The 24,803-nt window shown below is 40.3% G+C and overlaps 1 protein-coding gene across 5 annotated transcripts in view; it reads right to left on the bottom strand.

The window, feature by feature from the left end:
* The window catches only part of CAST (calpastatin), a 96,337-nt gene that overhangs the window by 58,851 nt on the left and 12,683 nt on the right, over positions 1-24,803 (bottom strand). For 2 of the 5 annotated variants that reach the window (XM_039543407.1, XM_039543408.1), the window contains exon 1: positions 15,820-15,947. The exons of the other annotated variants lie outside the window; for them this stretch is intronic. The gene's annotated coding sequence lies outside the window, so the exon portion shown is untranslated. Of the gene's footprint in view, positions 1-15,819; positions 15,948-24,803 lie in introns of those variants that run through there. 5 annotated transcript variants of the gene reach the window in all.

Raw genomic sequence — 24,803 nt, 5'->3', positions numbered from 1 at the left:
GAATGTGTGTTTTGGCAGGGATGGCTGGGGAGAGAGGAAGGATGGGATGGTGTCCAGCCTGGCTGCCAAAGGTATAACAAGATCCAGTGGCTAAAAGTTGAATTTAGATAAATTCAACATTGGAATAAGATGCAATTTCCTAGCAGTGAGGATAATTAAATATTGGGACAGCTTAAGTGGGGAGGTGGTGGACTAACCATTGCTTGGAGTCTTTAAAAATGAGATTAGATCTCTTTCTAAAAATATATGCTTTAATCCATCTTCAGGGAGAAATTCTATGGCTTGTGTGTGCTGGGAGTTGGGCTGGGTAGTTGTGGTGGTCCCTTCCGGCTTTGGAATCCGTGAATCTGAATCTTCCGTTCATTCCCTTCCTTCATGAGCCATGGGGAGACCAGGATAGACTGCACTGCCCTCAACACACTTCTAAAACCTGAAGGTCTGCATTAAAACAGTGACTCTAATCTTATTTCATGCTTCAGGCCTTCAGCCAATCACCCGCAGGAGTCAGGAAGGATTTTCCCCCCTGCAGTGAACAGTGGGCTGGATGTATTCTGTGTGGGTGAGTGGCTGTTTTCTTATTCACCTTTCTCTGAAGCACCAGACATTGGTCACAGCTGAAGACAGGCCACTGGACAGGGTGGACCAGCGTTCTGAGTTGGTTCAGAGAATCCTCTGTCTAGATACATGGCTGGTGCGCCTTGCTTGGGGCTTGTCTACACCAGCACTTTACAGCGTTGCAACTTTCTCGCTCAGGGGTATGAAAAAACACCCTCCTGAGTGCAGCAAGTTTCAGCGCTGTAAAGCACCAGTGTAGACAGTGCACCAGCACTGGGAGCCGTGCTCCCAACACTGGGAGCTATGCCCCTTGTGGAGGTGGTTTTTTTAGACCGTTGGGAGAGAGCTCTGCCGCAACTACACAAGCCATGTTAAAGCACTGCCGCAGCAGCGCTTTAACATTGCCAGTGTAGACTAGCCCTTACATGCCCAGGATCCTGCTCACCAAACTAGGGATCTGGAAGGAATTTTCCTCCAGGTCAGACTGACAGGGAACCTGTGGGGGAGTTTTTTTTTTGTTTTGTTGTGTTTTTTTTTTTTTAAACCTCTCTCTGAAGCATTGGGAGTGGTTTATAGGCTGGAATCATGTGAACATATTTTCCATCCCTGTGGCACACAGTTTAGACTCCAAAGGACTGAAATACTTTAGTCTAACTAAAATAATTTGGCTTAAGGTAGGGGTATCTGGGTGAAATGTAATAGCCGGTGATATACAAGAGGTCATACTAGATGATCTAATAGTCCCTTCGGGCCTTAAACTGTATGAAACTAGGTTTTCTGAAATACATGCCCATCTATTTCACAATGAAACTACTGGACTACAGGGAAGTCTGTACATGGTTTAATACTCAAAACAGAAAGTGATAGCATATAAGATCCAGACATTTCAGACTAAGTACCTGAAGATTATGTAAATAAAAAAAAAAAAAGTACCTAGAATATACTTCTGGCTTAAAGATTGCTTACCTTTGTGTTTTTTAAAGTGAGGTACTATGTAGGAATCATCAACATGATATTTTTTTCTAACACTTCCATTTGAATTAAAGTTACATTCAGGCATGTATCACTAAAAGAACCATTCAACCAAAAAAAAACAAAAAACAAAAAAAACCCAACCAACCAACCAACCCTGCAAGAGCATAAGGCCAGCACCTATTATTTCTGTTTGACTTTACAACCTTGTATGTTAAACACAAATCTTTTTATTTGTCAGGCTGATTACTGGGGAGATAATCCTAGAAAACTGTAAAAATCACTGGAGGCAAAAGTTAGTCTCTATTACTAACTTCTGGTTTTCTGCAGAAACCTTTAGTGGACTTCTGCTAAAATCATACCATGAAACTAATTCTGGCCCCAATTTAGCAAAGCACTTAAGTATGTGCTTACGTCCCATTAAAATCAATGGGACTTAAGCATGTGTTTAAAGTTAAGCAAGTACTTAAATTGCTTTGTGGAACAGGCAAAGTTTGCTGAATCATGACCTTACTGGGAAAATTCCTTAATAGACATTAGATTTTGAACCTTCATATAATAATGTATCCTAGACATATTTCCTGTGTTCATAATTCAACATTCATTATTAGCTCAACTAATAAACAGAGGACCTCCTTGCTAGAAAATCATCCATGTACCCATATAATTATTTACACAGAATTCCATAAGCCTTCCACAACTTTAAAGAGTTCACAAGAAAAATATTTTTAAAATAAACTGGTCCCCCCATAGGCAATAAGAAAATCAGAAACTTGTTTGGGTTTTTTTGAGACCAGAGCTCACAGTCAAGACCATGAAGAATGAACTAAATATGGTAGTTATAGTTCAATCTGCAGTGGGCTGTGGTTTATTAAAGTAAACAACTCCAATATGTAATTTAACTAAGCCCAGAACTGAAGCTGCATTGAGACTATGGTATTCTCTTGTAACGAGAGGGTGAAAAATCCCAAGGAGTAGTATGCACCAAGAACATTAGGTGGAGCCCAACATGAGACTAAAACTGAACTGACAAAAATGTCTAATCAGCAAATTCCATTCTTAGTTGTGAGCACTAGGAGAGCTAACTCCATCTGGCTAACTAACCTGTACTACACTACATGTATTATATGCATGATATATGGCAGTCTCAGAAATGCTCCCAGTTCCACGTGCAGGGCCAGGTAGGCAGGCAGAGCTTCAGAGTCTCAATGCATGGATGAGACAATGGTGTAGAGAGGGGAGGTTTAGATTCATTAGGAACTGGGGAAACTTTTGGGATAGGGAGAGCCTATACAGGAGAGATGGGCTCCATCTAAACCAAAGTGGAACGAGACTGCTGGCACCTAACATTAAAAAGATTGCAGAGCAGTTTTTAAACTAGGAGATAGGGGAAAGCCAACTGCTGCAGAGGAGCATGTGGATCGGACAGAGACTTCTCTTAGACGAGAGTCTATTGATAGAGAATCTCCAGGTTATAGTCAGGAGCAGAGGATGGAAGAAGATAATCTAGGGGCCAGATCAGACGAGAAACATTCACATAAAAAAGAATCGGACACATCAGAAAAGGGCAGACAAACAGTGACAAGTTTTTAAAGTGCTTGTACACAAATGCTAGAAGTCTAAATAATAAGATGGGTGAACTAAAGTGCCTTGTGATAAAGGAGGATATTGATATAATAGGCATCACAGAAACCTGGTGGATTAAGGACAATCAATGGGACACAATCATTCCGGGGTACAAAATATATCGGAAGGACAGAACAGGTTGTGCGGGGTGGGGGGGGGGAGTGGCACCATATGTGAAAAAAAATGTAGAATCAAATGAAGTAAAAATCTTAAGTGAATCCACATGTTCCATAGCATCTCTATGGATAGTAATTTCATGCTCTAATGAGAATATAACATTAGGGATCTATTATCAACCACCTGACCAGGACAGTGATAGTGACAATGAAATGCTAAGTGAAATTAGAGAGGCTATCAAAATTAAGAACTCAATAATAGTGGGGGGGATTTCAATTATCCCCATATTGACTGGGAACATGTCACCTCAGGATGAAATTCAGAGACAAAATTTCTCGATACTTTAAATGATTGCTTCTTGGAACAGCTGGTACGGGAACCCACAAGGGGAGAGGCACCTCTCGATTTAGTCCTGAGTGGAGCACAGGAGCTGGTCCAAGACGTAACTATAACCCACTTGGAAATAGTGACCATAATATAACAACATTTAACATCCCGGTGGTGGGAAGAACACCTCAACAGCCCAACGCTGTGGCATTTAATTTCAGAAAGGGGAACCATGCAAAAATGAGGGAGTTAGTTAAACAGAAATTAAAAGGTACAGTGACTAAAGTGAAATCCCTGCATGCTGCATGGACGCTTTTCAAAGACACCATAATAGAGCCCCACCTTAACTGTATGCCCCAAATTAAAAAACACAGTAAATGAACTAAAAAAGAGCCACTGTGGCTTAACAACCATGTAAATGAAGCAGTGAGAGATAAAAAAGGCATCTTTTAAAAAGTGGAAGGCAAATCCTAGTGAGGTAAATAGAAAGGAACATAAACACTGCCTAATTAAGTGTAAAAATGTAATAAGAAAAGCCAAAGAGGAGTTTGAAGAATGGCTAGCCAAAAATTCAAAAGGTATTAAAATGTTTTTTAAGTACATCAGAAGCAAGAAGGCTGCTAAACAACCAGTGGGGCCCCTGGATGATTGAGATACAAAAGGAGCACTTAAAGACAATAAAGTCATTGCGGAGAAACTAAATGGATTCTTTGCTTCAGTCTTCACGGCTGAGGATGTTAGGGAGATTCCCAAACCTGAGCCGGCATTTGTAGGTGACAAACTGGAGGAATTGTCACAGATTGAGGTGTCACTAGAGGTGATTTTGGAATTAATTAATAAACTTAACAGTAACAAGTCACCGGGACTAGATGGCATTCACCCAAGAGTTCTGAAAGAACTCAAATGTGAAATTTTTTGTGGAACTATTAACTATGGTTTGTAACCTGTCCTTTAAATCGGCTTCTGTACCCAATGACTGGAAGACAGCTAATGTAACGCCAATATTTAAAAAGGGCTCTAGAGGTGATCCAGGCAATTACAGACCAATAAGTCTAACGTCAGTACCGGGGAAATGAGTTGAAACAATAGTAAAGAATAAAATTGTCAGGCACCTAGAACATCATAAATTGTTGGGCAAAAGTCAACATGGTTTCTGTAAAGGAAAATCATGTCTTACTAATCTATTAGAGTTCTTTGAAGGGGTCAAACAAACATGTGGACAAGGGGGATTCAGTGGACACAGTGTACTTAGATTTCCAGAAAGCCTATGACAAGGTCCCTCACCAAAGGCTCTTATGTAATTTAAGTTGTCATGGGATAAGAGGGAAGGTCCTTTCATGGATTGAGAACTGGTTAAAAGACAAGGAACAAAAGGTAGGAATAAATGGTAAATTCTCAGAATGGAGAGGGGTAACAAGTGGTGTCCCCCAAGGGTCAGTCCTACGACCAATCCTATTCAACTTATTCATAAATGATCTGGAGAAAGGGGTAAAAAGTGAGGTGGCCAAGTTTGCAGATGATACTATACTGCTCAAGATAGTTAAGACCAAAGCAGACTGTGAAGAACTTCAAAAAGATCTCACAAAACTAAGTGATTGGGCAACAAAATGGCAAATGAAATTGAATGTGGATAAATGTAAAGTAATGCACATTGGAAAAAATAACCCCAACTACAGCTAGAGCGAATGGCCCAGGATAGAGGACTCTGGAGATCTGTGGTTGGCGGCCCATACCCCGATTGGGGTGACGGGCATGAGTGAGTGAGTGATACATACAATATGATAGGGGCTAATTTAGCGACAACGAATCAGGAAAAAGATCTTGGAGTCATCGTGGATAGTTCTCTGAAGACGTCCATGCAGTGTGCAGCGGCAGTCAAAAAAGCGAACAGGATGTTAGGAATCATTAAAAAGGTGATAGAAAATAAGATGGAGAGTATCTTATTGCCCTTATATAAATCTATGGTACGCCCACATCTCAAATACTGCGTACAGATGTGGTCTCCTCATCTCAAAAAAAGATATACTGGCATTAGAAAAGGTTCAGAGAAGGGCAACTAAAATGATTAGGGGTTTGGAACAGGTCCCATATGGGGAGAAATTAAAGAGGCTAGGACTTTTCCGCTTGGAAAAGAGGAGACTACGGGGGGATATGATAGAGGTATATAAAATCATGAGTGATGTAGAGAAAGTTATTTACTTGTTCCCATAATACAAGAACTAGGGGCCACCAAATGAAATTAATGGGCAGCAGGTTTAAAAAAAATAAAAGGAAGTTCTTCACACAATGCACAGTCAACTTGTGGAACTCCTTGCCTGAGGAGGTTGTGAAGGCTAGGACTAGAACAGCATTTAAAAGAGAACTGGATAAATTCATGGAGGTTAAGTCCGTTAATGGATATTAGCCAAGATGGGTAAGGAAGGGTGTCCCTAGTCTCGATTTGTCAGATGGTGGAGATGGATGGCAGGAGAGAGATGACTTGATCATTGCCTGTTGGTCATTGATCATTCCCTCTGGGGCACCTGGCATTGGCTCTGTCGGTAGACAGGATAGTGGGCTAGATGGACTTTTGGTCTTACCCAGTACGGCCATTCTTATGTATTATATGCATGATATTATAAACAGATGCAAATACAGTGTTGTGCACATATTAGGTTCATGCTCTTACTCTGGTCTCAGCATCAAAAATTCAGATATTGAGAGTTATCTGTAGTGAATCATGCCAAGCAGATAAAGACCACTATGATTACTAGTCCTGCATGATCAAGAATCTGTGCAGGACTGGGCTTGAAGAGGAATCTGGGGGCACTGCCATGACAAGGCCAAGATTAAAAACTTCCCCTTCCTGCAATTTTCACATAACAAAGAATGTTTTTTGCAATAGGTATCCTTTCAATACGGTAATGTTTCACTAAGTGAGATCTGGCATATTCTTTTTCTTATTCTAGCCTTTTTATTGCTGAATAAAAACAGAAGTTTTTATTTATTTATTTATATATATATATATATATATATATATATATATATATATATATATATATATATATATATATATATATATGTGTGTGTGTGTGTGTGTGTGTGTGTGTGTACATATATATACACACATACACACACACAGAGACAAAGAACTTCCATTGAGTCTAGATCTCATGTAATTCAATGAGTTTTTGGCCAACATAGTAAATTAAGTCTGATTTTGTGGGTGCACAGATTTTGCTCTGAGTCTGAGAACAAAATTTAAGGCCCATTCTGCTAAGATTTACACTTGTGCTCATCTTTACACACTATGAGTAACCCCACTGAAGTTAATGGAACTACGGTGCATAGAGTTAAGCACACACAGTAATCTTTCCAGCACTGGAGTCTAAGGTTGTACTTGTTAATAAATGTTACTATCTCCTGTCAATGCAAATCTGGATTATTCTTTTAGAAAAGTGGTTAAACAAGAATTTAAAATGATCTGAGTTACAGTACTTCACATGTAAATACTGCTAAATAAACAAATAATAATTTAGACATCTAGTAAGGTGAGATCTATAAGAACAGCTGAGTTATGAAAGCTTTTACTCTGAAATGAGAACATTAAACTATTTGGTCTCTTTTCCACAATGGGAACTCTGAATTGCAGAGTCATTTGCATCAGGAACTGAGTTTGAACAAATATGAACCTTAAAACAGATAATGTCTGTAAAGAATTAGCTTTTTTTAGGATATTACATCTTTACCAATAGTTTTAACTCTTCTTTTTGTATGTTGTTCTTATTTTTTAGCACGTAAAGTACTTTGGACGAGTCGTATATTTATGCAGTAAGTTATAATAACCAATATATTCCTTCTTTTATAAAAGCTTTTCTGAGAGACGTATTGCTTTTTCCCTGAAAGACATTATTTTATTTAAAAAACACCTTAGAAATAAGAGATGGAAAAACCTACTTCTAAAAATACTCAATTCTAAGAAAAACTGAAATCAAAGTATATTTCATCAGGTATTTTAAATAAGTTTGTGTGTCTGTGTGTATAATATATCAGCTCTGTCGGAAATCTCAAATGGATGCCAGTAGCAAAAGTAAAAACAGTATACATTTGCATAATACTTTCTAAATGGATTTCAAAATACAAGGATGAATCTAGAATTACAGAGAAAGAGGAATGATTTTTGTGCAGTAACTGAGCAGACAGAGTGCAAAATAAGTAAGAGCTATATTACGGAATATCAGATCATGAAATACACTTCAGTAGAAGAGTCACAGGAAGCTAAAAATAAACTGGCTATACAAGAAGCTCCCAATTTTTCACTCATATGACATGGACCTATAAAAGCAACAGTCATTCAAGTCAGGCAGCTTTAGGGGGATGACAAAAGAGACAGTGAAATACTAACTGACATCCACCTACATTCCAAGATATTAAAAATTATAAAGGAAGTAAACAAGGCAAGTAAACAGTTCTACGTGAACAAGAGATTGATAAAGATATTTAAGGGTGTAAAATAGATATGTTGTTATCTGTTGATAGAGTGTATTAGGAATTTCTTGAGTAACTTGAATACCTTACTTAACATTATTTGATTTGAAATGATTTAACTATGTTAAGGCTGCTTTATTTGAATTTATTGCACTTAAATGACTTTCTAATCTTTTTGCTAAACAATCACAGGACGTACAAGGTACATAAATATGAAGAGCCTTACTGATCTCTATTAGTGTGATCTTCCTTAGAGCAACCACATTTCCACAGCTAGGGTTGCCAGGCGTCCGGTTTTCGACCGGAGCCCAGTCGAAGAGGGACGCTGGAGGCTCTGGTCAGCACCACTGACCAGCCCACTAAAAGTCCAGTCGGCCGTGCAGCAGGGCTAAGGAAGGCTCCCTGCCTGCCCTGGCTCTGCGCAGCTCCCAGAAGCGGCCAGCATGTCCTATGGCCTCTAGGCGCAGGGGCTATCAGGGAAGCTCTGTGTGCTGCTCCCACCGCAAGCGCTGGCTCTGCAGCTCCCATTGGCCAGAAACCGCGGCCAATGAGAGCTGCAGAGGTGGTGCCTGTGGATGCAGGCAACGAGCACCACATAGAGCCACCTGGCCACCCTTGCACCTAGGAGCCGGACATGCCGGTCACTTCCGAGAGCTGCACGGCGTTAGGGCGGGCAGGGAAGCTGCCTTAGCCCCACTGCACCACCGACTGGGAGCCACCTGAGGAAAACACCACTCAGCTGGAGCCCGCACCCCGAACCCCCTCTCACACCCTAACTCCCTCCCTGAGCCCACACCCCAACCCCCTCCCTCAGTCCTGAGGCCCCTCCCACACCGCAAGCCCCTCATCCCCGGCCCCACCCCAGAGCCCACACCCCCAGCCTGAGCCTGCACCCAACCCCTCCACCCGCACTCTGAACCCCTCATTTCTGGCCTCACTCTGGAGCCCACACCCCCAGCCAGAGCCCTCAACCCCTCCCACACTCTAACCCCCTGCCCCAGTCCATTGAAAGTGAGTGAGGGTGGGGGAGAGTGAGAGACAGAGGGAGGGGGGGATGGAGTGAGTGGGGGGGCAGGGAGGGATCTCAGGGAAGGGGTGAGGCAAAGGTGTTCAGTTTTGTGCAATTAGAAAGTTGTGACCCTATCCAGTACTGGTTTAAATTAAAAACAAATGAAAGGGTTTTTTTTGTTTGTTTGTTTGAAGTGTTGTTCAACTCGGACCTAAACCAAAACGTCAGTTGTATATAAAGATTTAGTACTGCTCAGCCCTACACCTCTTCTGTATGAGGACAGCACCTGCTTAAAACTGCATTGTGATTACTGAAAGTACTCTAGAAGTGATCGGGAAAGCAAGCCAGCGTGTGTCTGATGTGAACTTCATTCTCTACTCTCAGTTTATGAATACATGCCTATAAACCACTTCATTTCCACTAAGTGCTTGGAGTAGAGTTAAAAATAAAATTGCATCACAGATCCAATTCTCCAAGAGACAGTTTTTCAGTATCAAATTCCGTTTGCGTTAATTGCAAAAGGTTTCTTTTGTCCTGTTGAAAGTTTATAACGTATTTCATTTTCAAATTTAATTCTTTGTGCATTTCACTAAAATTACTACTTAGATTTCCTTTTTTCTTGTCATTTTCATGAACAGTGATGTAAAAAAAGTCTTGAAAAATTGCATGTGGCCACAAAGCATGCTGATCAATGTGTTATTTCTTAAGCTCAATCCACAGGAAGTATTCAGAGTCTAAGCAAACTTTAAAATTGTTGAATCAAACTCATCCCTCTATAACTCCATTTAAGTCAAGGGAATTATGACACAGATCATCTCTTTTTATGCTCTCCCCTTAAGAGCCTGAGTCTGAACATTTTCAGGATACAATGCAAGACATTTTGCCAAGCTACTGGGTAACAGTTCTGTTGTGTCTTGCTTTGTGTTTTATTCTTTGTAATAGCTACTCTAGCTGCCACAGCAAAAACAGCTGTAGAAATCTGTAACAATAACAGTAGTTATGGAATACCTGCAAATAACCCTCAATATCAAAGCAACTCTAAACAGACACAGCACTATTTTCCATTTTTTTCAGCTGAAGTCCAGCTTCAATTAACACCTTATACCTGCAAGTACTGGAAATACCTGGTTTATCTACGTAAAGCAATTCTAAGTCATGCAATGGCAAAAAAGTCAGCGATTACTCTGGAATGTCACTGTGTGCTATAAGAAGCAGGGTAGATAATAAAAAAAAATCCATTATTTTTATTTAAATAGGTTTTTTCCATCAAAAATCAAATCTAAAGATAGTTTTAATTAAGATACACAATAAGATATCTTTGAGCTATAATGTAAGAGGGATTATAAATTCTAAAGTATGAGAATATATTCATGTAATGTTTGAGAAATATTTTGTAAATGAGTTCTAATAGTTCATGGATTAGGGACCCAATCTTATGGGGTTCCACAGGCTTCTGTATAGATTATTTAGGTTAATCTTTCTATCTACCTAATGGGACTCGGTATCTTCTAGACTGAGCACTATCAGAGATGATTAGTTCTCCAACTGTGGATTTGTGTCTCCAGAGGTAACATGCTTGTTAACAGCAAAAATGTTTTAAAATAAATAATATACAGAGGTGAGAAATAACAGACCTCAACTCTATTGTCCTTCTGCAAATCTGCGTACATAGAGTCAGTCCCTTACCTCTCTTTAAAAGTGCAAAGTTTCAGAAAGTTCAATGAATAGAAGATTGTTGGGGGCAGACTAGATCTGGACAAGGAGAAGTCTGGAGAGAAATGTGAGAAACAAGGGACATATGCTTGTTTTGTTAAAATATTATGTGTTTCCTGTTGAAGAAAAAAAATCCAGAATACTGAACGTTGTTGTTTTAGTTAAATAAAACAGTTTAAAATATCTGTCTGGTGATGTTCTTCTAATAGAGCATGGCAAGAAAATCCTCCAAATATTAATGATTAACCTGTTGAACTGGAGATAGTTCACCTCCCAATGACTTCAGAAATATCTGCTTCAATTATCTTTGGTAAATGAAATAACCAAACAATCATTCATTTTCTGATATAGCTGTAAAACTAATCTGAAAAGTTTTCAAAATAAATTACTGTTTAAAAATGTATAGTGTGTACCTTCTAAAAATGAAACCTACATCTATCTCTGAGTTGTGAATAATATGTATTAAGGTTATAACAACCAACAAGAATGTACTTTTATATCGAAAACCATGATTAAATCGAGTCTTCCTGACTAGTGATTTAAATCAATTTGATTTAAAATCAAATCCACCCTGATAAGAAGTAGATAAATACTTAGTTTATTTACAAAAAATATTACAGAAATGACAGTTAACAACATCAAATATTTCAAAGTGCTTTCTGAATCAATGAATTGCAAATGGGAAAAAATTTACTTTCAGGAAATAAGTGTGGGTGGCCATCATGCATCAGTTTAAGTGCCACATTCGGGTGTTAATCTGGAACACTGCTAAGGATCAGTACAAGAAGCCTGTAACATTTCTCAAGGAGAAATTAAACAAATATACTGTATTACAGAAAGATTTGGGTAGTCTGTAGAAGCCCCAGGAAAGCCCAACAGAATAAAACTGCACACATAACTAGACACCTTAAGTTATAGGTTCTAAGAGAAGTAATGTCCAACATAACACTAGCAAATTTGGCAAAATTCAGAACTGTCAGTTGGTGTTCACAAGAATCAGCAGAGATACTCTGACTCAAAGACTGGATTTTTTGCAGAGTGGGGCAAGAGGTAACAGGAACTGCACATGTGCTAAGTGACAAAGACATCTGTTACCAAAGATGAAAAATCAACAAGGGTTCAGAAGCCATTGTTATCTGCACAGAACTTAAAGAGAAAAATAGCCAATAAAATAAAGCGAGAACAGGAAGCTACTTTTGCCACTTCTACAGTAACTGTATTAGCAACAACTGTGATTAGACATGGTATCATTAGCACAGTCCTAACATCATTCATTATTAGTAGTGCTTCTTTGGAGTTATGCTTTAAAACCTTACAAATGATGCCCTAGAACAGAGGAATTAACATACCTGATCAGACCAACTGTTTATCTAATTCAGTAACTTGTCTCAGCAGTAACCAGCACTAGAAGCGTCTGAGGAATGGGTACAAAACCCAGCAGTAGACAAGAGTTCTGTTTTTTGTTCACTTTGTCAGTTTAAAAAAAAGACTCAACATTATTTCAAAATTAAGTCTTACATTTAATGTTTTATTTAAATGATGCTATAAAGTCTTTAACATGTACACTAATACTGTACATATGTACACAAGTACATTATTTGTCTAATGTAAACACAGAAGTCAAATGCGATCACTTCTACTGACCGACTAAGAATTATGCACATTATATTGTTATCCTGTTTGCCTCAACCCATCCCAGGCTGCTTGTTTCTCTCATCCATCTATTATATCTTGTATTGTAGACTGTAAGATCTTTGGGGCAGAGAAACTGTATTTTTTTTATGCTTGTACATCACCTAACACAATGAGATCGAACCTGGTTGTGGTCTTTAATATTTATATTGCAAAAGTACCTAAAGAAGAAGAAGAAATAATGACTAGCACGTCCTAAAAACTGACTATGAATTACTGTTAGCAAGAGACATTTTAAAATCACAGAATAGCTCATATGTTTGTATGTATGTTTTTATAAGATGATGGGGTCGAGAATATCAGTTCAAAGCGTTTCCAACAGAAAATAATTGAAAAATAATCACCTTAGTTCTAATGATACACAGCCAATTTATATAGTACTCCACATGCTCAACACACTTTATAAACATGCATTACATTAATCCTCACAACACTTGGCGAAGTCTGTTATTATCCCCAAATAAAAAGTCACACAGCAAGTCAGTAGCAGAGCTCAGGATCTCCTGACTGCCAAACCCATGTTCATTCCTCCAGAGCACACTATCTACCAGTCTACACCACCTTTGGAATTCAATACAACACTGACATTTAAGATCTGTATATTCTTAGGGCCCTATCATGCCCGATACAGCCTTCTTCCTACTGGGGATTTGAAATTGAAGGGTTTCCACTTGCTGAATTTTTAAGGCATTCATCCACCAAGGGAGGAAGGGAGAAACATGCAGTAGGTAGTTGCCTCAAACTCAGATCTTCAGGGACTTGCAGAGGCACAGGATTATCTGTACATTTACATCACATTTACTCTTTGCTCCTAGCAATACATGTCCTGCAAAAACACAGCTGTCAGGGGCCCCCTTGTGGCCACTTTCCTCCAGCTCAGGAATAGTGTCTGAGCACAAGTAGGGTATCATGGACAGAGTCAGATTCAACATTAATTTACCTAACAAAATCCCATGTTTTTTGAGAAAGCTGAAGTAAGGTCACTGTGGATAATTTATTCCCCCAAACGCCATTCCTTTTTCTATCTTACCAGCAACAAAGCCTGCCTGGATGAGGTGGTATACATTAAGATGCTGCCATGGACTTAGCACTCTTGCTTTCTGTGTCCCTCTCCCCACTCTGGGACTTTGTCCCTGATGTCACTGTTTCAAAAATAGCGAATTTGTTTATGAAGAGAATTTTCAAAGAAAAATTGGTCAAATATTTGGAGTTCATTTAATCTGACCTTTAGAGTTCTGCACTTCTCCACAATGAAGATCTAGTTATGAAGAGATCTCATGGCAAGATGGTTCATCCTTAAGGCCATTTGCACTGGGGCTAGAGATAAAGGATTTCTAACCCTAGGTCACATCTAACATGGAGAATAATATGTCTTCACAGCTAAGTGTTTGTGCCTAAATGGTGATGTTTTGAATCAACTGACTACAGGACAACTGATACCACTTTAGTTACACCCCAGTTTGCATATTACTGAAGAGAAGAGAAACCATCTACTTTAGGAATAAAGAAAACACTCTTCTGCCTGAAAAAGTTTTAGCTGGGATATTTATGAGTAACACTTAATACTGCAAGAGAAAAATATTTCTCTATATTTTTCAATTTATTTGTGCATTAGACAGCACCTTTGTGTAAAGTTATTTCACTATTCCCCACATAGGTCAGTTAAGCCCCAGACCTGCAATTAACTGTTTGTGGGTGGACTAGTGAGCCCATGCAGCGCCCCATAGGATTGGGGGGGGGTTGCCCAGGAAGGAGTGGGGCATGTTACCCAGCTTCCTGTGTTGTTTGTGTAACACAGCAAGAGGAAAGAGAAAACCCATTTACACAAAGAGGAAAATGTGATCGCAAGACCATAAATGGCATGGGGAGGAAGGGGCAGGTGTGGTACCTGAAGCTATTTTTACAACTTTTTGCAACTTTGGCTAGATTTCAAGTTGACGCTATCCTTTCACATGCACAGCTACAGCACAAGCCAATATGGCCTAATGGGAAAATTCAACCTGATAAAGATGGCCAGCACATGCACTTAAATTGCAGAGCAGTGCAATGGGCCTTCAGCTGGTCCTCTGGACAGAGATTAACTTCACCTTGAATGCACATTCAGTTAGCTCTTCAAAATATCAAATATTTATGTTATGGATAGATGGCATGAAATACTTCAGTTTAGAAAGCAAATCCCCATTTTATCTAGCAGAAAGGCTGAGAAGCCAGACATTTTTATAACAAAGACGTTTCCTCCCCTACGCACAAAATGTGATGAAAAAGTAGAGTTCTTAAGCAATAACACCATAGAACAAAGCTGATTAAATTCACCCTCAAGCACCTCTTTTCTAGGTAAATTTGTTTTCACTCTTTCAAAGTAGATAAAGGAGAAGTGGGTATAACACAGCAACTGAAAAACCTCATATGGGGCAGGAGCCTTTTCCCCCACTAATCCTTTTTATTTTGAGTTTTAAACTAAGCAAAGGAATTTATGATAATGAATCAAAGGTTTTATTTACAATGAATATAATGAAAAATTCCTAAGAAATATTAGGTATAACCTATACTAAGTCTACACAATAAATCTCATCCGTATTACTATAGAAACAATAATAAACAATTTAATGACTGGGCTTCTGTTTCTTCTGCATGGACTTATTCTGCACACTTGTGTGTTGTTATGGATATCGACATCTAAACATCCTTCAAACAAAAACATTCTTTTGTACAGATGACCATGCCCTGACTATGCAACATTTGGTACATTTAAGACCTACGTTAAACTTTGCATTCATGTGTCAAAAAAATATGGGCGTAGTTTGGAGAGGGTAGGGAGGTGCAGCTCCCCAAACTGAAAGCCTCAGGCAGGCACAGAATTTGCCCCCTCCCCCACACGGCCCATTGGCCTGATTGGAGTTGCCTCCCCCAAATAAAGAAGTCAAACTATGTCTACAGTTACTAGGAACATAGAAGCTGAATCTAAAGAAACTAGGCTGATTAAATCCCCTGCCCTTCCCTGCCTCCTTTAGAATTTAGCATATGTCTCATAAACAGTATATTTTGAAACTCGGTCCCCAAAACAAATATTCAGAAACACATATAGAGTACAAACAGCCGTACTATCCAGAAAGACTGTCCCCCTGTTAGCTCAGAGCACTGTGGACACAGTAGACAGTTTTAGAACTGAGTCACTGTACACTCAGCCTGTTTGGGAATGCTCTAGCCCAGATAAAAGAAACATCTCATAATGTCAGCAGCTTGATCAGAGCACTGCTAGGAGAGAAGAAAGGAGAAACTATATCATGTAATTAGCCTGAAGCACAGATAAGTAGAAAAGCAAGTCAGAAAACAGTACTCACTTTGTCCAGTTGGTTTATATTCTAACTTCTAGTTAATTGTAGCACAAGATCCTTATGACAGAACTGTTTTTGTTTCAGCATATAGTCCTGTCCTTGGTTTCAGTTGTAATGAAATCCTGGCCAACCCCCTTTTTCACTTGAGGATGACACAGCCAGTTCTAACACGGCATAGGAGGAGCCTCCACCCAGCAGATTCAGTTGCTCCACCTCTCTATTAGTTTGTTGTTGGGTGTGGGGTTTTTTAGTGTGTAAACAGGCAGCTCTCTCTGTAAAGATTTCCCACCGCTAGAACAACAAATCCAAAGTGAAAAAAGAAAATACTGCCTGTGGAAATATGAATGTTTGTATATCATTGGTTTATCATAATGAATGACAATAGGTAAAACTCATCCATGATTTCTATGTAACTCTATTGAAGTCAGTCAAATTGCATCAGGAATGTTTTGAGCCCATTGTATTTTATACCAATACTAAGTACTCCTTTTTCCTTCTTAAATCAATGTCTGCATTTCTGCACAGTTCCTAGTCCCATCTACTACTATGGTTTCTACAGCAACAGTGCTGACTGGAGGAATCCAATACAGTCCAATTCACCTTAATTAATAAATAGCAACTACTGTTATTGACAGGAGATAGTTAAATCAGAGAGAGGGGAGGACAGAACTGGACTGAGCTGTCTTAATCAGGTAGAAGTAAAAGTGGGAAAAGAGAGAGAACTGGGGGCAGTAAGGGAGAGGAAAGGGTGAGAAGATGATAGGACCATGTGTATTTTGGGCATATGGACTAGCAGTCAGCAGCAAATCAGAGACATAATGACTGTACAACAATTCTGAAACAAGCCATGCATCAGTTATGCAAAATTCCAAATCTACTAGCTACTCCTGTTCCTCAGCCACACAGCAGTTATCTGAATACTATTTGATTAATAACCACACATTATCACTGTATAATATCCCTGTGCTTTGATTGGTTGTGACCATAAATGTAAGTACAAGAAATTCATCTGCTGTACACCAAATTTGGTAGTTTTAAAAAGTATTATCACAGAAAAATATCAGGATACAAGGATAACAACAGCAACTTACTTTTTAATTTCATATAAGTTTATAAAATCAAATTCTTGAAAGTTGTGTTTTTTATTATTTATTTATTTGAAAGTAAAGAGCTTCCATGCTCCTTTCCTATCAGTTTCTGGCTCATCACATGTCTGATAAATATGGAAACCCCCACATCCACTCCACCCCCAAGGTGGAGATCAACCAGAGAGGGAGAACAAGGGGGCGGTAACCGGATGGCCTTCCCCTTTCTTTAGGCATGTCTAAACTGCAATTAGAAACTCACAGCTGGCCCATGCCAGCAGACTTGGGCTCATGGGGCTCAAGCTAGTGCAGATGTTCTGGATCCAGCTGAAGCCCACCCTCTGGGACCCTTCCACTTCACAGGGTCCTAGATCAGGGATGGGCAAACTTTTTGGGCCGAGAGCCACATCTGGGTGGGGAAATTGTATGCAGGGCTGGGGTGGGGGTTAGGGTGTGGGGTGCAGGAAGGGGCTGAGGGCAAGGGACTGGGGCAGAGGAGGAGTGCAGGGTGTATGAGGGGTGCAGAGTGCAGGAAGGGGCTCAAGGCAGGGGTGCAGGAGGGGTGCGGACTACGGGAGGGTCTCAGGGCAGGGGGTTGGGTGCACAGAGGTGCATGGTGCAGGCAGGGAGCTTAGGGCAGGGAGTTGGGGTGCAGGAGGGGTTCAGGATCTGGGGTGGCAGTGACACGCACCGGGGCCAGGGTAGGTGCTCTGCATGCCTGCCTTGTCTCTGGCCCCATGCCGCTTCAGAAGCACTGAGGCCCCTGGGTGAGGGGAAAGGAGGGGACGGAGGGCTCCGCATGCGCTGCCCTTGCCGCGCCTCCAGGTACCTCCCCCGAAGCTCCCATTGGCCATGGTTCCCAGTTCCCGGCCAATGGGAGCTGTGGGGGGCGGTGCCTGGAGGCAAGGACCCGGGGGCTGCAGGGACATTGGGCTGGCCGCTGCTGAGAGCAGCGTGGGGCCCGCAGCACCACGGGGGGCAATCCCGTGGGCCGGATCCAAAACTCTGAGGGGCCAAATCCGGCCCGTGGCCCGTAGTTTGCCCACCCCTGTCCTAGAGTCTGCGTTCCAGCTGGAGACCGGACATCCACAATGCAGTTAAACTGCCCCTTAGCCTGAGCGCCACAAGCCCAAGCTGACTGGCATGGGCCAGCTGCGATTTTTTATTTGCAGTGTAGACATACCCTCAAAGGCCAGAGGCCTGGAGCTGGCCAGTCCCATACAATTAGGAATACATGGCACACATGAGATGTGGGATGGGGTTTAATTAGTAGAACCAGTTGGGCACAGAGGAATTAATTCCCCTACAAGGAGCAGCAGGAACCTAGAGAGAGTCAACCCACAGAGACTGCTAGGAGCGAGGAAGCTCCAGCAGGAAACCTTGAGTTGTCAGGAAAAAGGCTCCAGATAGGGAAGGCCTGGAAGCATTGACTTGATGGGGATTTAAGTACTTTCATTTTGAATATTATATGTTAATAAATCCAGCTCCAGGGAAGAGAATTGCTGAAATTAGAAAAGTTTATTTTGGTAATTTAATTGAGAGAGCCCTGAAAAGTGGAGAAGCTGAGGCAGTGTGCTTTCGGACATAAGAGGGTGCTGGAAAAGGTCCAGCACATTCAGATGGCAAAACTTCCAAAGATAAGCCAAAGACAGTGCTGTTCTTTGCAGTAAGGTACAGAGTTCATGTCTTAAACAATTATATTATTTCTATTTAAACACTGCATAAAAATGCATTGAGAACCTATTGTTTTGCTCCCTGCAGTCCATAGCCCCTTCTTCCACAATGGAAGATGACCATCTCTGGTTTTTGCAGCCACATCTTACGTTTTTATGCAACAGGGACAGATGTTCCATGCAGGAAGGAGGCTTCCACTATTCTATTATTCCCACAGCTTTGATATGTTAGCATTGTGCCCCCTGAACAGATCTACTCTGCTGCTGGAAAGCTGTGTCCAGTTCTGGTGTCCACAGTTCAACAAGGGATGTTGGTACATTGGAGAAGATTCAAAGAAGAGCCACAAGAATGAGTAAAGGACTGGAAAACATGCCTTACAGTGATACACTGAGGACACACAATCTATTTAGATTACCAAAGAGAAGGCAAAGGGGTTACTTGATCAAAGTATCTACCTGGGGAACTGACATTCGATAATGGGCTGTTCTATCTATCAGAAAAAAGTATACCAAGATCCAGTGGCTGAAAGCTGAAACTAGACAAGTTCAGAATGGAAATAAGCTGTAAATTTTTAACTGAGGGTCATTAACCACTGGAACATTTTACCAAGGATCATGGTGGGTTCTCCATCACTGGCAACCTTTAAATCAAGGTTGAAGAATTAATAATTATTTTTTTAAATATATGGTCTAATTCAAACAGGGAATTATTTTGGAGAAGTTCTGTGCCCTGGGTTATACAGGAGGTAAAACTAGATGATCATAGTGGTCCCTTCTGGCTTTGGAATCTAGGAAACAATGCTCCAGGAGGCAGCATGAAATTGAGAGGTCCCTGTATGCCACAGCCCCACTATTTGCTAAAGAATTTATCCCCTGCTACAGAACAGTGCTGCACCATATAAGCACTCTTTATTTGTATTTATTTTAAATGTTTCTAGCCCTTATGGTTGCAAAGAAAGCCTTCAAAATGAGAACTGAGGCAGTGATATTCAGTCTACAGACAGATTGAATCAACAGTTCTGAGAGGTGCTAATTGCCCCCATTCACATCATTTGGTACATTAAGTCTGACATCTAAAGATAATATCCGATGAAGTGGGTTTTAGCCCACGAAAGCTTATGCTCAAATAAATTTGTTAGCCTCTAAGATGCCACAAGTACTGTTCATACTTTTTGCTGATACAGACTAACACGGCCACCACTCTGAAATTTAAACATTAGCATTGCTAACTATTTTATTGCTGATAAAATTAGCAATAATAGCAAAGTAATGTATTTACAGGGTAATTCCAATCCACTTCACACAATTATTCAGAGGCCAAGAGCTCAAGTTATTTTCTACCCAGTTATTTCTTCCCTCCTGACAGCTTTTGCCTGTACAAAAACATACTGAAAATTATAACCTCAAAATGTAATAGCCAAGTGAAATAGTGAATTTAATATTAAAAAAAAAAACAAGGGACACTGTGCTGATTGTATTAATTATCTTCAGGAAACTCTCCCTCTTTTTTTTTTTAAATAATTTATTTGAACCTGGCACAGAATTTCCAGTCTGCTACACAAAAACTAAGGAGCCTGCCAAATTATTTTGGTTCAGCCGACCACAGCAACTGCTAACAACATTCTAAAAAACACTGTCCAGAATCTTCTCCATTTCATGGGCAGATGCTCAGAAAGTTAGCAGCAGCAGCAACATCAAAGCTTGCACTTGGACTCAAGAAAACAGCATTCCATTGGGCTTACTCATTAGGAAGGTTACAGTACTACCAACCCTAACTGTTCAAAAATCATTAGTCAGGCCCCCCATGGCTTTTTTTTTTTTTAAACAAACTAATAATGGGGGGGAGGGGAAGGAAGGGTTATTTGCCTTCAGTTTTTCCTAGTGTTTGGCAAACACTTTGATTTTATTTTCAGCCTTTTCTCCTCAACCATGAGGGGTAGAAGATTCTCATCTATTCACATGAATTCAGGAGCTGGGGCTTTATGAAAAAAATGATGCTCATATGCTAACAATAAAACAATATTATGCTAATAATAATTGCAGAAGTTCATAGAATATCAGGGTTGGAAGGGACCTCAGGAGGTCATCTAGTCCAACCCCATGCTCAAAGCAGGACCAATCCCACTAAATCATCTCAGCGCTTTGTCAACCTTAAAAACCACTAAGGAAGGAGATTCCACCACCTCCCCAGGTAACCCATTCCAGTGCTTCACCACCCTCAGAGTGAAAAAGTTTTTCCTAATATCCAACCTAAATCTCTCCCACTGCAACTTGAGACAATTACTCCTTGATCAGTCATCTGCTACCACTGAGAACAGTCTAGATCAGGGATAGGCAACCTATGGCACGTGTGCCGAAGGCGTCACGTGAGCTGGTTTTCAATGGCACTCACACTGCCTGGGTCCTGGCCACTGGTCCGGGGGGCTCTGCATTTTAATTTAAAATGAAGCTTCTTAAACATTTTTAACATCTTATTTACTTTACATACAACAATAGTTTAGTTATATATTATATATTTATAGAAAGATCTTCTAAAAATGTTAAAATGTATTACCGGCACGCAAAACCTTAAATTAGAGTGAATAAATGAAGACTTGACACACCAGTTCTGAAAGGTTGCCGACCCCTGGTCTAGATTCATCCTCTTTGGAACCCCCTTTCAGGTAGTTGAAAGCAGCTAACAAATCCCCTCTCATTCTTCTCTTCTGCAGACTAAACAATCCCAGTTCCCTCAGCCTCTCCTCATAAGTCATGTGCTCCAGCCCCCTAATCATTTTTGTTGCCCTCCGCTGGACTCTTTCCAATTTTTCCACATCCTTCTTGTCATGTTGGGCCCAAATCTGGATATAGTACTCCAGCTGAGGCATCACCAATGTCAAATAGAAGGGAATGATCACATCCCTCGATCTGCTGGCAATGCCCCTACTTATATAGCCGAAAATGCCGTTAGCCTTCTTGGCAGCAAGGGCACACTGCTGACTCATATCCAGCTTCTCGTCCACTGTAACCCCTAGGTCCTTTTCTGCAAAACTGCTGCCTAGCCACTCGGTCCCTAGTCTGTAGCAGTGCATTGGATTCTTCCGTCCTAAGTGCAGGACTCTGCACTTGTCCTTGCTGAACCTCATCAGGTTTCTTTTGGCCCAATCCTCTAATTTGTTTAGCTCCCTCTGTATCCCATCTCTACCCTCCAGTGTATCTATCGCTCCTCCCAGTTTAGTATCCTCTGCAAACTTGCTGAGGGTGAAGGCCACACCATCCTCCAGATCATTAATGAAGATACTGAACAAAACCGGCCCCAGGACCGACACTTGGGGTACTCCGCTTGATACTGGCTGCCAACTAGACAAGGAGCCATTGATCACTGCCTGTTAAGCCCAACAATCTAGCCAGCTTTCTATTCACCTTATAGTCCATTCATCTAGCCCATACTTTAACTTGCTGGCAAGAATACTGTGGGAGACTGTATCAAAAGCTTTGCTAAAATCAAGGAATATGCTAAAGTCAAGGAAGTTGGCAGCAATGAGGTTTTCTTCACAAACAAGAGTCTTCCACAAGAGTCTCTGTGTTTATATGTAGTGATAGAAACTTAATTTTGGTTAAAAAAAAGTTCAACTCATGCAGAAACTGGTGGTTTAGGGCTTACATCGTTCACCAAAGAGTATTTCTTACCTACCACCAGCTAATACATTTTTCAAAGCTTGCTTAAGGGGGTTTAAAGGCACTCCTATAAAACACAGAATAGCTTACATAGCACAGGAATATATCTGACCTCTTTGTTGTGTTGTAGTAATATAAAATATGCCCCACTCTCCTGCTATTGTTTATTTGATTTACCCTGTCCAATTTTTAAAAGGTATGTATATTTGGAAGACTACGGTGTTCTTTTCTTCCTTGCAAAACCCACACTTATAAGTTATATTATTACATATCCTAGCAACCACTTGTAGCTGATTTACTATGGTTAACAGTCTAATTATTGTAATACAAAATAATCTCAATTATATAGATTAAGAGGAAAAGCTCTAAAATATGGAAAAATTATTTGAATAGAATGTATTTTATTAAGATTACTCAAATATTAAAGGCTTGAGGTAAAAGTTCTTGAAATTTAGCTATAAGCTACACAGACACACACAAATTCAGAAGGGTAATGTAAAAAATCATCCCCATCCATTGTTTCAAATCCTCACCTACATTTATTGATTAACTGTGTATGCAGGTGAGAATGAATTTGTACTTGATATTTTCTTTACTATTAATCAAAATATTGATAATCATATGTTGCTTGCTTTTTAGCAAAAGGTAATTGTTTACTGGTGTAAGCCCCAGGTCTAAACTAGGAACTCACAGGTTGAAATTTCAGCACAAGACCATCATCTTTTCCTGTATATAGTTTGGGTATTTTAAGGTTTTCATAGAAGCACATATACATAGTAAAATTTTAATTATTATTATTTGTTTGCTCTTCATGAATATTAAGGAGAGGGGTCTGTGATCCACACTCTTTCCTGCCACTTTTGTATTACAATGAATCCATGACTTTCATTGACCTCCGTGACATTTTCTGCCTCAGCTGGGCAGCTGCAGGGGGTCACCCCGCCGCCCGCCATGGCTAAACAGCTGCAGGGAGTCTGGCGGACCCTGCAGCTGCCCAGCCACGATGGGGGGAAAAGGGACTTCTGGGATGAGGGGGCCCCACAGCAGCCAAGTCCCTTGGGCAGGGAGACTTCAGAACTCCTGTGCGCTGCAGAGTGTTGGACCCAGGAGCCCCAGCAGCAGGGTGCGGAACTCACCTACCCCTTTTGTCAGAGCTATTTTTAGTGTAAGTCAGGGACAGGTCAGAGGCTTCCATTAATTTTTATTTATTGCCTGTGACCTGTCCGTGACTTTTACTAAAAATATCTGTGACAAAAACTTAGCCTTATTTATCAACAAAAGTGAATTGACTGAACACTGGAATAAAAGCAATAAATTACTTTATTTCACTCTGCTAAGGAGTTCACAAATGTAGCAAAACTAGGGCAGAAAATTTTAGAAAAACACATTGGGGGGTATTCAGAAATCTATTGGGTAAGGAATTATTAACGTTCACCATTGTAAAGTAAGCCCTGGGAATCCAAAGAGATTCCATAACTAAGGCACAACACGATACAATTCTTCTGAATGGAAGGAACAGAGAGGTGTCATATGGATGAATTAAAAACAAGTGGTAGAAGATATTAGATTAAGTTAATAAAACCTAAATTGTAAATTGAAAAGACACCAAACAAAAGACAAAAGTTATTTATGGACTCCAGGGAGAGGAAAAGGCAAGAAAATAGAATGAGTTACTGTTAGCTAAAGGAGTCAAAAAGCGGATGGGGGGGGAGAGGGGGGAGAGAAGGGTATCTATACTTGTACTACAATATATGAGAGAAAGAAAGTAGGCCCATTAATAATGTCCAAGTAATCTAGCTTTAACAGAGGAAGGCACTGAAGTTAATGGCTCAAAGATTGCTGACTTAATGAACTGGAACAATAAATACAGAAGGGAAATCTGATCTATTAGGAAGTAATGAAAGTTATTTTAAAAAATAGTTATTGAGGAAAAGCAGGTAAGAGACTATTGGAAAAATGTGAACAGATACAATTCAGTCAGGTTAAGGTGCATGGGAACACAATCAGATGCAAGCGGTAAGAAAGGTTATCCGTGAACACACAACAAATGCCGAAGATGTCCTGGGAGTATGGAAGAAGCATTTTGACAAAGCGTTGAACCCTGCAGTTCATCCAGATGCAAGCATTTTAAACGTGCTAGATAAACAGGGAAGCTTGCAAGGCAGAATGGATATCAGCACTGAGCTACCAGAAGAGGAAACAGAAAGAGCAGTGAAGTAGTTAAAAAATGGCACAGCTGCAGGAATAGACATTATAACAGCTGCACTGCTAAAAGCCAGTCGGACAAGTGCTATCAAAGCATAAGGAAAAATACATTGAAAGTTGTGGGAGCAAGAGGACGTACTGGACAACTCGCTAAAGGCAATCCTGAAGAAAGGAGATTCTGCGGAGCAGAATAATTATAGAGGTATACGCTTATTATCAGGGAAAAATCATGATGAAAATAATTGTAAACACGATTAAAGCCAACTCTAGAGGCAGCAGGAGGCAATGAACAGTGACACCTCTGACTAGGCCAAAATTGCACTGGTCAGACATTCACATGGCAATTATCCTGTACACTTGATTTCTATCC

This window comes from Mauremys reevesii, linkage group 6 (assembly GCF_016161935.1).
Source record: "Mauremys reevesii isolate NIE-2019 linkage group 6, ASM1616193v1, whole genome shotgun sequence".
NCBI classification, from domain to species: Eukaryota; Metazoa; Chordata; order Testudines; family Geoemydidae; genus Mauremys; species Mauremys reevesii.
This window is presented reverse-complemented; position numbering and strand designations above follow the sequence as displayed.